At 45.0% G+C, this 13158-nt stretch overlaps 1 protein-coding gene across 7 annotated transcripts in view; it reads left to right on the top strand.

Moving 5' to 3' along the window:
* The first annotated feature begins 1891 nt into the window (after positions 1 to 1891).
* ALDH18A1 (aldehyde dehydrogenase 18 family member A1) overlaps positions 1892 to 13158 on the top strand; it is a 29086-nt gene continuing 17819 nt past the window's right edge. For 4 of the 7 annotated variants that reach the window (XM_083443800.1, XM_083443798.1, XM_083443797.1 and 1 more), the window contains exon 1: positions 1892 to 2020. The gene's annotated coding sequence lies outside the window, so the exon portion shown is untranslated. Of the gene's footprint in view, positions 2021 to 2041; positions 5136 to 13158 lie in introns of those variants that run through there. The other 3 variants (XM_083443799.1, XM_083443795.1, XM_083443796.1) reach the window with 3 other exon arrangements.

Raw genomic sequence — 13158 nt, 5'->3', positions numbered from 1 at the left:
TTTGACTTGTTTCTTTTTATTTATTTTTTTAAAACCCTGTTCTGATAGAACAATATATGACAATGTTACAATACGATAATATCTGCGTAAGGTCAAGTGTATAGGTCCAAAATGTCACTCTGTCTTCTCACTTGGGGGGACTATGACAGCTGAACTGAGTCGGATACCAGTGCATACCATATACTTCCTAACGCTTGAAAGGGACTGTCCCTTCATTTGTTTTGAAGCAGAAAGTTCCAGTTTGGGAGAGAGACAGATATTGCATTTGTCCTTGCGAGACTAAATTCTGCTGCAAGTTCCTTGTGTGCTGAGCAAAGAGGGACAGGACAAAGTTCTTAATCTCTGCTTTGCCCCATTTCTCCCAGCAAGACACTTCCAGTGGAAAGGTTGAAAAGCAAAGGAAGTGGCCTCTTGACTTTCAGGACCTTTTTGTGCAAGTTGTAAATTAGTAACTCCTTTTCTTTCCTATCTCAAGGTGGGTTACAACATGTCTCTACATTTTAAACTTACATTTTTATCCCGCTTTTAAAAAGTGAACAAATGTTACAAATTATAACCTATTTGAGGTAGGGTAGTTGTACAATGTCACCCAATAAGTTTTATAAAGGAGCAAGGATATGCACTTTGATTTTACAGACTAAAATTATATTTTGTCTTTTATTCTGTGTTGTACTAAGGGGAGCCATAGCAACAAGCCCAAAATCCACTTTCTGAATGCCCAAAACAAAATGCATACGTTACTAACATAAACATGGGGTGGAGAATGATTACTAATACTCTGAAAAATCAATATGAAGCAACATATAAAGTGGCAGGGGGAGGCTGAGAGCATCTTTTTTCTCTTAACTCTCTTAACATTCCAAAATAGGTTTCAGAAATATAAGGCCCATATGTTCCCTAAGTAATGCTGCTCTTAAGTTTGTAATTCTAAAACTGGAATCTACTGTCATTTAAAGTAAGACACTATAAATTAGTAGAACGCTGCCAACTTTTAGCATTCTGATGCACATGGATTGTCAACTGCACAGTTCTGTTGCTGTCTTGAAATTTTGTGCCCACATGCCAGCCTTTAGCTTGCCCCAAGGCCCAGACGGTTTACGAGGTTTATATTTTCTTTAAGAGCAGAGACAGCAGTGCAATCTAGTTGGGCAATTCCCGCCCACGACGGACCCATGGAGTAGCCTATGAAAGCCACTTTGCCTTTGCCTCAGTTATGTCCACCACCTGTAAAATGGGTATAAAGCTGCAATCCCTACAATCCTGTTAGGGAAGCAGATCTGACTGAATTGTGGGATTACTTGAGCAAACATGCTTAAGCCTGCACAGTAATAAGGATTTGCCTCACAGAGCTGTCAAAGACAGGTAAGCCGGGTGGTAAGCCGGGACAATGAACATTTAAACAGAAACAACTCCTTTGGGCCCTTCCAGGCCTTGGCCCTACTATAACTAGAGCAAGGTTGCTAAATTACAGTATTTCATTTATTGCTGTCATCTTTTCCTGCCAGAGGGAGGGAGCTGCTGATGCCATTCTCTGCCTCAGGTTCCCAAACAGCCTGCCAGGCCTTGGGCCAGTGATGCAGCTTGACAGGGCGAGGAGGACAGGCTCCGTTCTTCCCCAGGCAAAAAAACTGCCTTGGTGGTGGGGGGTGGGCGGCCCTAGACCCTGCCATTACCCGGCGCATCCTTTCAATAACAATTCCTCTTCCGCAAGAGAAGGCCAGCTCCTCTTCGCAGGAGGAACTCTTCCAACGCTTCATATTTTATTTTATTTTTGCACGGCCAAATAAATAAATAAATCTGAAGATCTTTGCAATCAGATGGGGGTCGGGGGGTCGGGCGGAAGGAGCCCACCCACGTTAAGGGGAGGCAGGTGCCACGAGGCAAGCAGTGGGGATGGGTGGGGAAGGAGGGGGCGGAGTCCCTGGCCGGAAGTGCCTTTGCTGACATCGCTCCTGCCGGCCGGATCGGTGTTGGGGGGAGTCCGGGGTGCGCTCCACTCCGCTCCTCGTCCGGAGAGTTTGTAAGTGATGCCGGAGGAGGGGGGCGCAGCCTGGGGGGGGGGAGCGGGCCGGCGATCCCTTCTCTCTCCCCCCATTGCGAGAGCTCGTAGGGGGCGGAACTGGGGATGGGGACCCTGCGCCCCAAAGGAGGGATTCAGGATCGCCCCGGTCTCCCCATCCTCCACTGAGAGCGAGCCGGGCTCTGATCATGTACCCGGCTAAGATCTGACGCACCCGGTTGCCATCCATCCTGGAGGGAGGGCAGGGTCTCCATTCCCACTCCCACATTTTTAACCCCCTGGGCGATCCAAGTGGGAAAAAGATATATTTGTGCCCCGCCCCCCCCCCACGCTTCCATTGATAGGTTAGGGGCGGGGGGGCTGAACCCTTGCTGGTGGTTGTGGGCATGAAAGCAGGGCACTTAAATAAAGGAAATTGTCTTTGTGTATGACGTAAGAGGGCTGAATATACAGCAGAGCCTTTCTAAGAGTCCGGGCATCGGCTGCTGCTGTCTTGGGTCATTTGTTGAGAGTGATGACATATACGGTGCCTCTTGCATCATGCCCAGCATCCTTGGTGCTGCGCCCACCTTGTGTGAAGTGTCACGCACAGTCCTAGAATCATCTGTTGGCATATATCTAGGCGGAAGCTGATTGATCTTACGATAAAGGCCACCAAGCGTCTAGCAGTGCCGTCTGACTTGCCATGTGTGTGTGCAGAGTAATGCTTTTTTAGATTAAAAGAAAGAAAAGGCAGGCGCAACACAGCTTCTGCGAGAGCAGTTTGCATCCCATCGCAACCCCTGCTTTTATGTCTCTTTCCTGCATGATAAAGGCTATTCTGCGTTTTTGGGAAGTTGAGATAAGTTCCTTGTGAGAGGGCAGACTTCAAAATTACTATAAAGTGGAGGGCAAAGTCTCATTCTGGATGCAAAATGTTTATCAATCAGGCTTGCCATAAATACTTGTGTTAACCCTGATGCCCTCTTCTTGTGTTTATAAATGCGGGTGCAGTTCTTACACCTGCATCCTACCTTTGAATGAGGCTGAGTTCTCATCTTATAGAGGGGTATTTTAAAGGGTGAGCTTTCTCCCACTTTTCTTTGGAGTTGTGATGTTCCTTGAATTTCTTTCTTTTCTTTCTTTCTTTCCATTTTTTAAACAACCAAACTGTCAAGTCAGCCAATCTCTGGGCAAGATTGCTTTTAAAATTATGTATTCTTTCTCTGTTCTTTTGACTTTGATGAGTTGCACAAACCCCGCTCTGCTGCTGGTTACTAAAACCTTTCTAAAGCTTATATACACAGATCTGTCTCTGTAACCCTTTCCTCTGTGCTACTCTCAACTCCTCTGTCTCTATCTTTATAGATCATGTTGCCTTTTGGATTAGAGGGGCAAGAGGTCATTATTTAACAATGGGTAGGAGAGGAAAAATGTGGTTTTTTTCCCCTCTGGGTTTTTCCCCCTCCTGGGTGCTGGAGAGGAAAAGCTATGTGTCTGCAGATTGCATGAATCAAGGCATTGAATTTGGGACATCAGCTGGAACTGATTCTGCCCAGAAGTTGGGAGTTCAGGGGGGACACTCTTAAGGAGGTAATGTAAGCTTAAAGTCTCACTGACAAAACTTGCTATATGTAGAAAGACTCTTGTAAACACCACCTTGTATGGAAAGGAATATAGGCCTTTTATGAAAACAAAACCTCAAATCCTTTCCTGAGGTCCTCTTTGCCAACTTGGGCCACTTTTATTATAGGATATAGGAACAAAGGCTCAGTCGAAACTGTAAAACTGAGTAGATACAGATGTGGAGATCATTTCTAGAGGTGCAGCTGCATAGTCTGCTACAGCAAAAGTGAGTTTTGTGGTACCTTGAATAGGAACAGATCTGTGAGTCTTGTAAGTAAGCCTACAAAAATGACTAGTTTGTAAGAAAAAGTAGCCTGCATTTCCATGCTGGCTGCGCTCCCTCCTCTTAGGCTAGTGATAAAATGTTTTTTGCTGCATTAGCAGCACCAAAGTGACCTTTATGGGGCACAAGCCTGGGCAGTGTGGCTGGAGGTCCTGGGTGTTCAGACAAGATCCCACTCTCAACTGGCTGCTGCCAAAGAAGGGGTGGATCACGCTATAGCTCCTCTGCTAGCCCACTTGCTAGACTTTCCTTCCTCTATGCCTAGCAAAGGAGAAATGGAGCAATTCCACACACACACATACACACACACACACGCCAGGCTGCTTATGCACTTGTACCAGGCAAGCTGTTAAATGCAAGGCTGTATGTACTGCAATACAAGCTTTCATGCACAATTAAGATGCATGAAGTTGCTGGGAATTGCAGATGGGGAGAGTGCAGTTGTGCTCAGGTTCTGCTTTTGGGCTTCCCGTGGGTGTCTGGTTGGCCACTGAAAGAGCTGCATGTCTGCTGGAACTAGATGGGCCTTTGGCATGGTCCAGCAAGGCTCTTAAGTTCTTATGTTCAGTTGGCAGGCTCCTCAATTTAAGATTATGGTTGCTTGGGAACTTCTAAAAATAGGGGTTCTTCAGCATGAAAAGCAGGGTTATATCCTAGGAAACCAGTTTAAATTAAACTAATAATATCTGGCTAGCTTAAACAGGAAAAATAAATAAAAAATGCACATCCAATTTTTGTCAGGATCTTAGTGTTTCATTTTGTTTAGTGTGCTAAATACACAGAAGCAAAACAGTAAAAAAAACCCAGTAAAATTAAGTGTGTGAACTTTTGGAAGAGGGGAATTTAACTGTCTCAAAACCTCTTTGTTTCTCCTGTTACATGCAATTATTAATAATAGTGGTGCAGCAGAAGGAACTTTTTTCTATTCCAGGACTTTCTAGCATCTTCTAAACAGCCAATTTTTCCAACGGCAGAGATTAAATCTTATTTTGGTGCCTTTGTTAGCTCTAGCCTTTGAACCGGAATTTTCCCCTTGTTTAGAACTGCTTGATTGGATCGCTATATAATTAGTGGGGTGAGGGGGGAGCAGTAGTTTTCCTCTGAAATGCTGAGCTTGGTTGGGCCACTGCAGATTGCCAGACTAGACAAGCTGGATTTGCAGTAACTTGTTATGCTCTAAACAAGTTTTCCCAAGGGAAGCTTTCAGGACTTAAGAGTGAAATTACGGTAAGTCTAACCAGAACTGAACGGGTAAGTCTTGACATGATATTTCTCTCCTTCTTATTTATATTAAGCACTTTTAGCTAATGGATGCATATACCTGAATACCTCCATGTGCTTTTTTCACACAGTATAGCTTGAAAATAAAGTAGTAAACTGAGGTGGATACAATTTTGTATTTTGTAAGTATTTCAGCGGAAAACCTACGGTTGGAGTTAAGCATTCTAATGAATATTCTTTTTAGCCTATGAACATTCACTTGTCATATGTTGTTGGTTTGGTTTAATAAACAATATGTTCTGAAAGCTATAGTTCATCCACCATGAAATTACTGTTTTTTTGAAGGCAGCGAGTTGTAGTTATGAGGACTGGAACTCGGAGGGTGGAGATTGCCATTAGTAAAAATGGAAGCAAGAGCTTCTCCTTGTGGCCATGCCAGAGGAGGAAAGGAGTGTGTGGAAGCAGACAAGTCTGAGGCTTGCTGCTGTAAAGATAGTTCATTGTTACAACTGTTATTGCCCTGCATAAAGTAGCAAGTGTTGTAGGACTTTGGGACTGAAGCAAGACACAAGTGCGTTTCCGGTCATGAACTTTGTATTCTTTGGTTGTGCTTTGTGACTTCGCACAAAGTTGCTTCTAAAGCTTGCAGACATAGCTGCACTTGGAGTTGCTGGTGTTGGTATCCGTCTGCCTCTAGAGACAATGGAGTGTGCCTCCGGGGGTGAAGTCAGACTGCTGAAGAATCACAGTGCCTGTTGTGGCTGCAGAGACCAGTAACTTGTAACTGTTGCCTCCTACGTTGTTTTTGCTGTGTTGGCAGCACTGAAGTGACCTCTCTGGGGTGCAAGCGGGTACACAAAGACATGTGGCATTACCTGAGGGATCAAAGGTAACCATGGAAAGGTTAGCGAAGGTTAGTGAAACTATTAGCAAAGGTATTACCTTCTAAGAGCAACATTTGTCCAGAATATTATACTCAGAGACAACTTTATGCCATTGAAATTTGTCCTTAGCTTGCCATACCATTAGATTGCGAGTTGCCATCTTCTGCCCTTGTAGCACCAGGAGAGTTTTTTAATTTTACGCTTCCCTGGAATAACTTCCATCTTGCAGGAAGGTATATTGGTGATCTAAAACTACTTCTGGCTTTGGCTCCACCCATGTTTGGAATTGGCCATACCTGCTTTGGGCTTTAGCCAAACACCTGCCCCTGGCAACACTTGTGGCCTTTGACTTAAAAGATTCCCCACCCCTAATTTAAGGCTCACTTCTGCTGACTTGCTGCTGAGTGGTTGGAAATAAAAAGAGGGACGTACAATATTGAAGCAAGGTTTACTGGTTCGTGCTAATAGGGAATGCAGTGCAGAATCCTGTCTCCAACTAATGCCAGTGGTATATGCATAATATTTTACTGAGCTTTCTAAGGTCACATGATTTGCTTCAGATCCTGAATGAAATGTAATTCTCCGATACCTAGCTCTTTATTTTTTTAAAGGCAACCTTGTTATTGCTACACCCTGTGATGGTGAAGCCTCCTATTTGTGCAAAGTGTGCAAAAGTTTTTTCTTTTCTTCAAACTTCTGCATATTAATAGCTGGCAGAGAAAGTGCATACGCTGACAAAGAGTAGAAGAATTAAAGGATGGACTGGACGGAAAAAGGATGAACAAAATCTTCCCCCATATTCCTCCAACAGAGTCCAGCTGTTAGGTTAAACCTACACAAGTTGCTTGGGGGGGGCGGGGAGAATCATCACATGGCAACCTTTTCTGGTCATGCTCCTCTTGCGCAGTTTCCTTGGGAATTCACCTCTAAGGAATCAGATTTACATGTAGCTATGTACTGAGGAGTAATCAGAAAACGGCCTTCGGTCCATAGTTAAATATTGAACTGACCCCTTGTAGGTAATTTCCTAAGGAGGCTTTAATACGGGGGACAGGGGGGAATTGTCAGTACAAGATAACTTGTGACCAAAAGAAGAAAAAAAAGCTATTTCATAGGTGGCACTGTGGGTTAAACCACAGAGCCTAGGACTTGCTGATCAGAAGGTTGACGGTTTGAATCCCCGCAACGGGGTGAGCTCCCGTTGCTCGGTCTCTGCTCCTGCCAACCTAGCAGTTTGAAAGCACGTCAAAGTGCAAGTAGATAAATAGGTATTGCTCCGGTGGGAAGGTAAACAGCATTTCTGTGCGCTGCTCTGGTTCGCCAGAAGTAGCTTAGTTATGCTGGCCACATGACCCGGAAGCTGTACGCCGACTCCCTCGGCCAATAAAGCGAGATGAGCGCCCCAACCCCAGAGTTGGGCACGACTGGACCTAGTGGTCAGGGGTCACTTTACCTTTACCTGTACCCCAGATGAGCCTTCCTCAGCCTGGTGCCCTCCAGATGTGTTGAAATACAATTCCCATGAACCCCAGCCAGCATGACCATTCTAACTAGGCCTGATGGGAGTTCTCCAAAATATCTGGAGAGCACCAGACTGGGGAAGGCTGCCCCTAGATTCCCATCCAAGCACGCACAGTCCCCATTTGCCAGCCCCTCTTCTTCATACTCCCTCTGCAGTCTGACATGCAGGTTCTATTCCTGCACAGAACACTCCTTAGAACTCTAGCTAAGGAACTGGTACTTTTGCCCCTTCCCTTCTTCCTCACTTGGGCCTTACTGGAGGGCCAGTGCTATCCCATAATTCAGTCCTTTCTTATCCTGTTATTCCTGCTTGCTAACTACATGGACTGAACTGCTGTCACATGCATTAGCCGGCTGATTCTGGTAAATCTGACAGCAAAATCAGCAATTTGTACATTGCAGAACACACACTTCCTTTACAGAGATTATATCCAGGCGGAAAAAGTGGTGTGTTGAGGGGTCATCAATGAGCTCCTGACCTCAGCCTTGTTTCTATGCATGCTGCATTCCCCTAGCAACCATTTGCTGCTTTTTGGGCTGGCTGCCCTCTTCTTCTTCCTGGTTCTGCTCAGCAACCGCAATCCTTGACAGAAAGTTTCAGCAATCATGTGAAACCATATGTCTCAAAGCAGAGTTTTTTGAAACTCTTAAGTTCTGAGTGGTTTTCTTTACAGTGCACGAACATAACTGGGAAGAGACAAGGATAAGAATCTGTAGAGCATAACCCATAGAAGAGTCCAGAGATGCAGTTCATTCTCCCACATCTCTGTGAATTGCTGAGATCTGACATGCTTTTGCCCATGATGACAACAAGTTGAGTTTCTTTTGCTAGAGCCAGATTGTTATGCTTCTCGCTACTTCAGTGGCCAGCAGAAGCACACAGGCCATATCCCATCTCTTGGGCAGGAGCAATACAGAAGTTGTCTTTTACATTTGATGGTGCTGCCATGTGATGGAAAAGCGAGGCACGTGGTTGCATTGGAACTCTTGAAGAAAGGACACCTGGGCGGCACTATAATTTGGGATTGTGTAAGCGATGAGCAAGAAAATGGTGTGTTGAAATGGAAGTTAAAGCTGAAGCGTATGCCAGGCACCATCTCTTCCCCTGAGTCCTATGGGATGAAAGAGATGGAAGAGGTCTTTGAAGGGGAATGATGGTGGAGATTGGGCAGGGCATCCATATAAACCTTTAGGTGTATGTCAACCCCACTTTTGCATGGCTGTATTAGACGGTGAGTTTTACATCTTACTTCTTAAGGCTGTCAAGCTATACAAACATACTTAGCAGTAACCTCCATTGAACACAACAGGGCTTAGTTTTTGAGTAGGTGCGCATAAGGTGTCACTTTAACAAGATACGGCACAGCCCTCAATCTGGGTCGCTGGAGTGCCTATGGCAGCACTTTCCTGGAGCTGGTTCCCTCGCCTTCCTGGATAATTACCAGCGCAAGGAATATCTCCATCCAGGTCACCCTTCCTTGCTTCTGGGGAATAATCTCCATACCAAGGCATGTGGTATGACCAAATCTGCTTTGGGACACTTATTGTGAGATATTGGGTATGAAATTTTTGCCGCATGTTTTCCCCCCTTTAAAATGCATGGAAGCAGGGTCTGGTTTCCATATTTGCAAAGAGGTAATTCACATTTGAAACATGCATGCAATTTTCATATCTTTAGCAGAGTTGAAAGTGCTTAGAGAGAAGACACCTGCGAATCTGTGTGTGTGTATGCGTGTGTTTTGAAGAGGCAGTGAGGGCCTGATTACTGGCTGTCAGATCTGGTCTGCACTGGAGATCTGTAACACTTGTTGACATTTCAGCCTTCAACTTGGATTTTGTGCTGCAACGTGGAACTTTTTCATCAGCCGCTGAGCTGTAGGGTGTGAGGAGGTGATGCCTTGACTGCTGGGAGTCAGGTTGCATCAGCCCCTTCCAGGGCTCTCCCGTCTTTCTGTTGGAGCTGATGTGGCTCATGCAGGCAGCAGCTCAGGGATTGGCGGCTGCCAGGGAGTCATAATTGGCTTCAGCTGGATTTTCAGGAATTAACTCTCTCGACTCTGGATACTTCTGCAGTTCCTTCTATCTGAGGTTTCCCTTTCCCCCTCCCCTCCCACACCCCTGCCTCCAGCTTTTCTTCTTGAAGAGCAGGGACAGGCCCTTATTTGACACTGTGAGTTTTCTGCACCTGGAATCGATGCTTTCAGAAAGACAGTTCTTGGATCCAGTGCCTGGGCTGCATATGTCTGCTTTCTCTAATCCAGTGCTAGGGAGCTGAAGGCAAAAACTGGGGCTTGTAGCATCACTGAGTCATCGTGTGATGCTATCCCTTGTCTTAGCGCTTCTATTGGAGTTCTTTTCTGCAATGGCTTCCAGACTCTTTATCTGAAATGCTTGGGTGAGAAACATGGAAATCCTCTTTTTGCTATTGCTCTTGTCAAAATGAGAATGGGATGGGGTCTTCAGAGTTGCCGTTTTCATCTTCCCTTCTTCCAGGGCAAATGGAGCAGCAATAGTTTCAGGAAGGATTGAATTCCTGTCTGTAGCAGGTTTGAAATTGAACCCACAGTGCCAGGTGGCAATTGGGGGGGACGGACTGTAATACTGTACTGTAATACTTTCTTACCAAATTGAAACTTACTTAACTATTTCAAGAACATGAAATATATAGTGTGTAACAGAACACCTGAAATTGTACAGTTGGTGCTATATTTGGGAGTTTTAAAGGTCTTGGTTTTAGTCAAACAATAGTTACAAATGTATCCAGTGTTGGAGCTGCAAGTTGTTCCACGCTAACCTAGGTATATCTTAGTTTTTGCCAGTTGGGAAGATAGGAAAAGAAATTAAAAGTTAACTGAACATGTGAAACTACAGTGGTACCTCGGGTTAAGAACTTAATTCGTTCTGGAGGCCTGTTCTTAACCTGAAACTGTTCTTAACCTGAAACACCACTTTAGCTAATGGGGCCTCCCGCTGCTGCTGCTGCGCCACTGCTGCACGATTTCTGTTCTCATCCTGAAGCAAAGTTCTTAACCCGAGGTAATATTTCGGGGTTAGCAGAGTCTGTAACCTGAAGCGTATGTAACTTGAAGCGTATGTAACCTGAGGTACCACTGTATCCGCTTTATAATAAAGATTTATTATCTGGTCTTAGCCTTGGTATTATTCTGCATAAGCACGAACAAATAATATTTTTAAGAGAAAGGGCTTAGAAAATGCCTAAAATAAAGACCAGCAATAAATTTGGATAGTTATATATATATATATATATATATATATATATGCAGGTTTTGGTGTCCTCGGGTGTCTTCCCGTGTAAAAGTTGGGGTGTCTAGGCGACGTTTCGACGAGGTCTCACTCGTCATCTTCAGGCTGGTGCTTTCGGCTTCTTGTTACTGGAACAGAGCAGGATCTCAGTGTTTGAGTTCCTATAAATACTGTTGAGGAGGTGTGGTGTATAGCCTCCAATGTTCTGGGCAGAGAGGAGGTTCCCAGGCTAGTGTGCCTTTTCTTCTTTTGTTCCTTAATTACTTGAGGGATATCTTGAGTGATTTCTTGAGTGATTTCCTGAATCCCACTTAGGTGGGTCATTAGGTGTGGATTAGTTGCTAAAGCCTTCGTGTCTTGAACTCTTGAACTTTGTGAAGAGTTTTTCTGAGAAGATGGCTGTACTGCACTTGGTTGTGCTCTGGCTTGGCTTCGTGTATAGGGGCGAGCTGTGGTTTTGTGGCCTGTGCCAGCCAGATCTGTGTAGGGATTGCAGGGGGGTGCAGCATCCGGAGGTGCCACCCTGGTTTGGCTACTGGATGGTGTCTGTAGTTTATCTGTGGAGAGGGTCTGGGTTTGGGTCTGGTGTGGTTGATTGGTGATGGCGTTCTGTGTGCCTCTGGATCTGGTGTCAGATTTTGTGGGGAGGGCTAATTTCCAGATGTCTGGCAAGCGGGATGTGTCGTCACGCTTGTTCATGTTGTGAGGGTGTTTCTCTATCTCGATGGCTTCCATGATTATTCTCTTGTGGTGATGTTCCATGTTAAAGAGCAATTTGGAATCTGCAAAATTAATTTCGTGTCCTGTTTCTTTCATGTGTTGGAAAAGAGAGGAAGTTTTTTCTTCTTTTTTGACGGCATTCTTGTGTTCTGCGATCCGTGCATTTATTCGTCTGTTTGTTTGTCCAATGTACGTGGCTGGGCAGACTTTGCAGGGTATTTCATAGACCCCTTGGTTTTCCAACTGAATTTTATCCTTGGGGTTTCTGAGGATATTGGCTATTTTTTGGTTGGTGCAAAAGGCTGTTTTGATATTGTGTTTATGGAGGATTTTGCTAATTTTATCTGTAGTGCCCTTGATATAAGGAAGGAGGGCTATGCCATTGTTTTCTTCTGTGTCTTGGTTTTTGGGGGGTGTTTCTTTTTGGATTAGCTTCGTAACCCTGTTTTGCTGGTATCCATTGGCAATTAACACATTTGAGAGATTCTGTAACTCAGTTGTCAAGTGGTCTTCGTCAGCCAGGCGTTTGGTTCTGGAGATGAGAGTCTTGGCTACGGAGTTTATTTGTGCAGGGTGGTGGTGTGATTGTGCATGTAAGTAGCGGTTGGTGTGTGTTTTTTTCCGGTAGATAGTGTGTCCTAGGGAGCCATCAGGTTTTTTGTAGATTAGGACGTCAAGGAAGGGAAGTTGGTTGTTGGCTTCTATTTCCATAGTGAATTGTATTTTGGGGTGTAGGCTGTTGAGATGTGTGAGGAAGCTATCCAGTTTTTCCTTCCCGTGTGGCCAAATTACAAAGGTGTCGTCAACATATCTGAGCCAAAGTTTGGGTTTGTGTTCTGACTTGTCTAAAGCATTGGTTTCAAAGTGTTCCATGTACAGGTTAGCGATGACCGGTGAGAGGGGTGATCCCATAGGTGCTCCTTCTATCTGTTTGTATCTTTGTCCATTGTGGATGAAGTACGTGTTGGTTAGGCAGTGGTTGGTCAGGTCCAAGATGTATTCGGGGGGATTGTATTTGTTTTGAATGGCTGTCAAGGCTTCATTAATGGGCACTTGTGTGAAGAGAGATACAACATCGAAGCTCACAAGTAGGTCATTGGGTTGTAGGTTTTGCTCCGGATGCTGCACCCCCCTGCAATCCCTACACAGATCTGGCTGGCACAGGCCACAAAACCACAGCTCGCCCCTATACACGAAGCCAAGCCAGAGCACAACCAAGTGCAGTACAGCCATCTTCTCAGAAAAACTCTTCACAAAGTTCAAGAGTTCAAGACACGAAGGCTTTAGCAACTAATCCACACCTAATGACCCACCTAAGTGGGATTCAGGAAATCACTCAAGAAATCACTCAAGATATCCCTCAAGTAATTAAGGAACAAAAGAAGAAAAGGCACACTAGCCTGGGAACCTCCTCTCTGCCCAGAACATTGGAGGCTATACACCACACCTCCTCAACAGTATTTATAGGAACTCAAACACTGAGATCCTGCTCTGTTCCAGTAACAAGAAGCCGAAAGCACCAGCCTGAAGATGACGAGTGAGACCTCGTCGAAACGTCGCCTAGACACCCCAACTTTTACACGGGAAGACACCCGAGGACACCAAAACCTGCATTCCTGTACCCGTGAAAATCTACGAAA

This window comes from Podarcis tiliguerta, assembly GCF_965153285.1.
Source record: "Podarcis tiliguerta genome assembly, chromosome: 5".
In the NCBI taxonomy this organism is placed as follows: Eukaryota; Metazoa; Chordata; class Lepidosauria; order Squamata; family Lacertidae; genus Podarcis; species Podarcis tiliguerta.
This window is presented reverse-complemented; position numbering and strand designations above follow the sequence as displayed.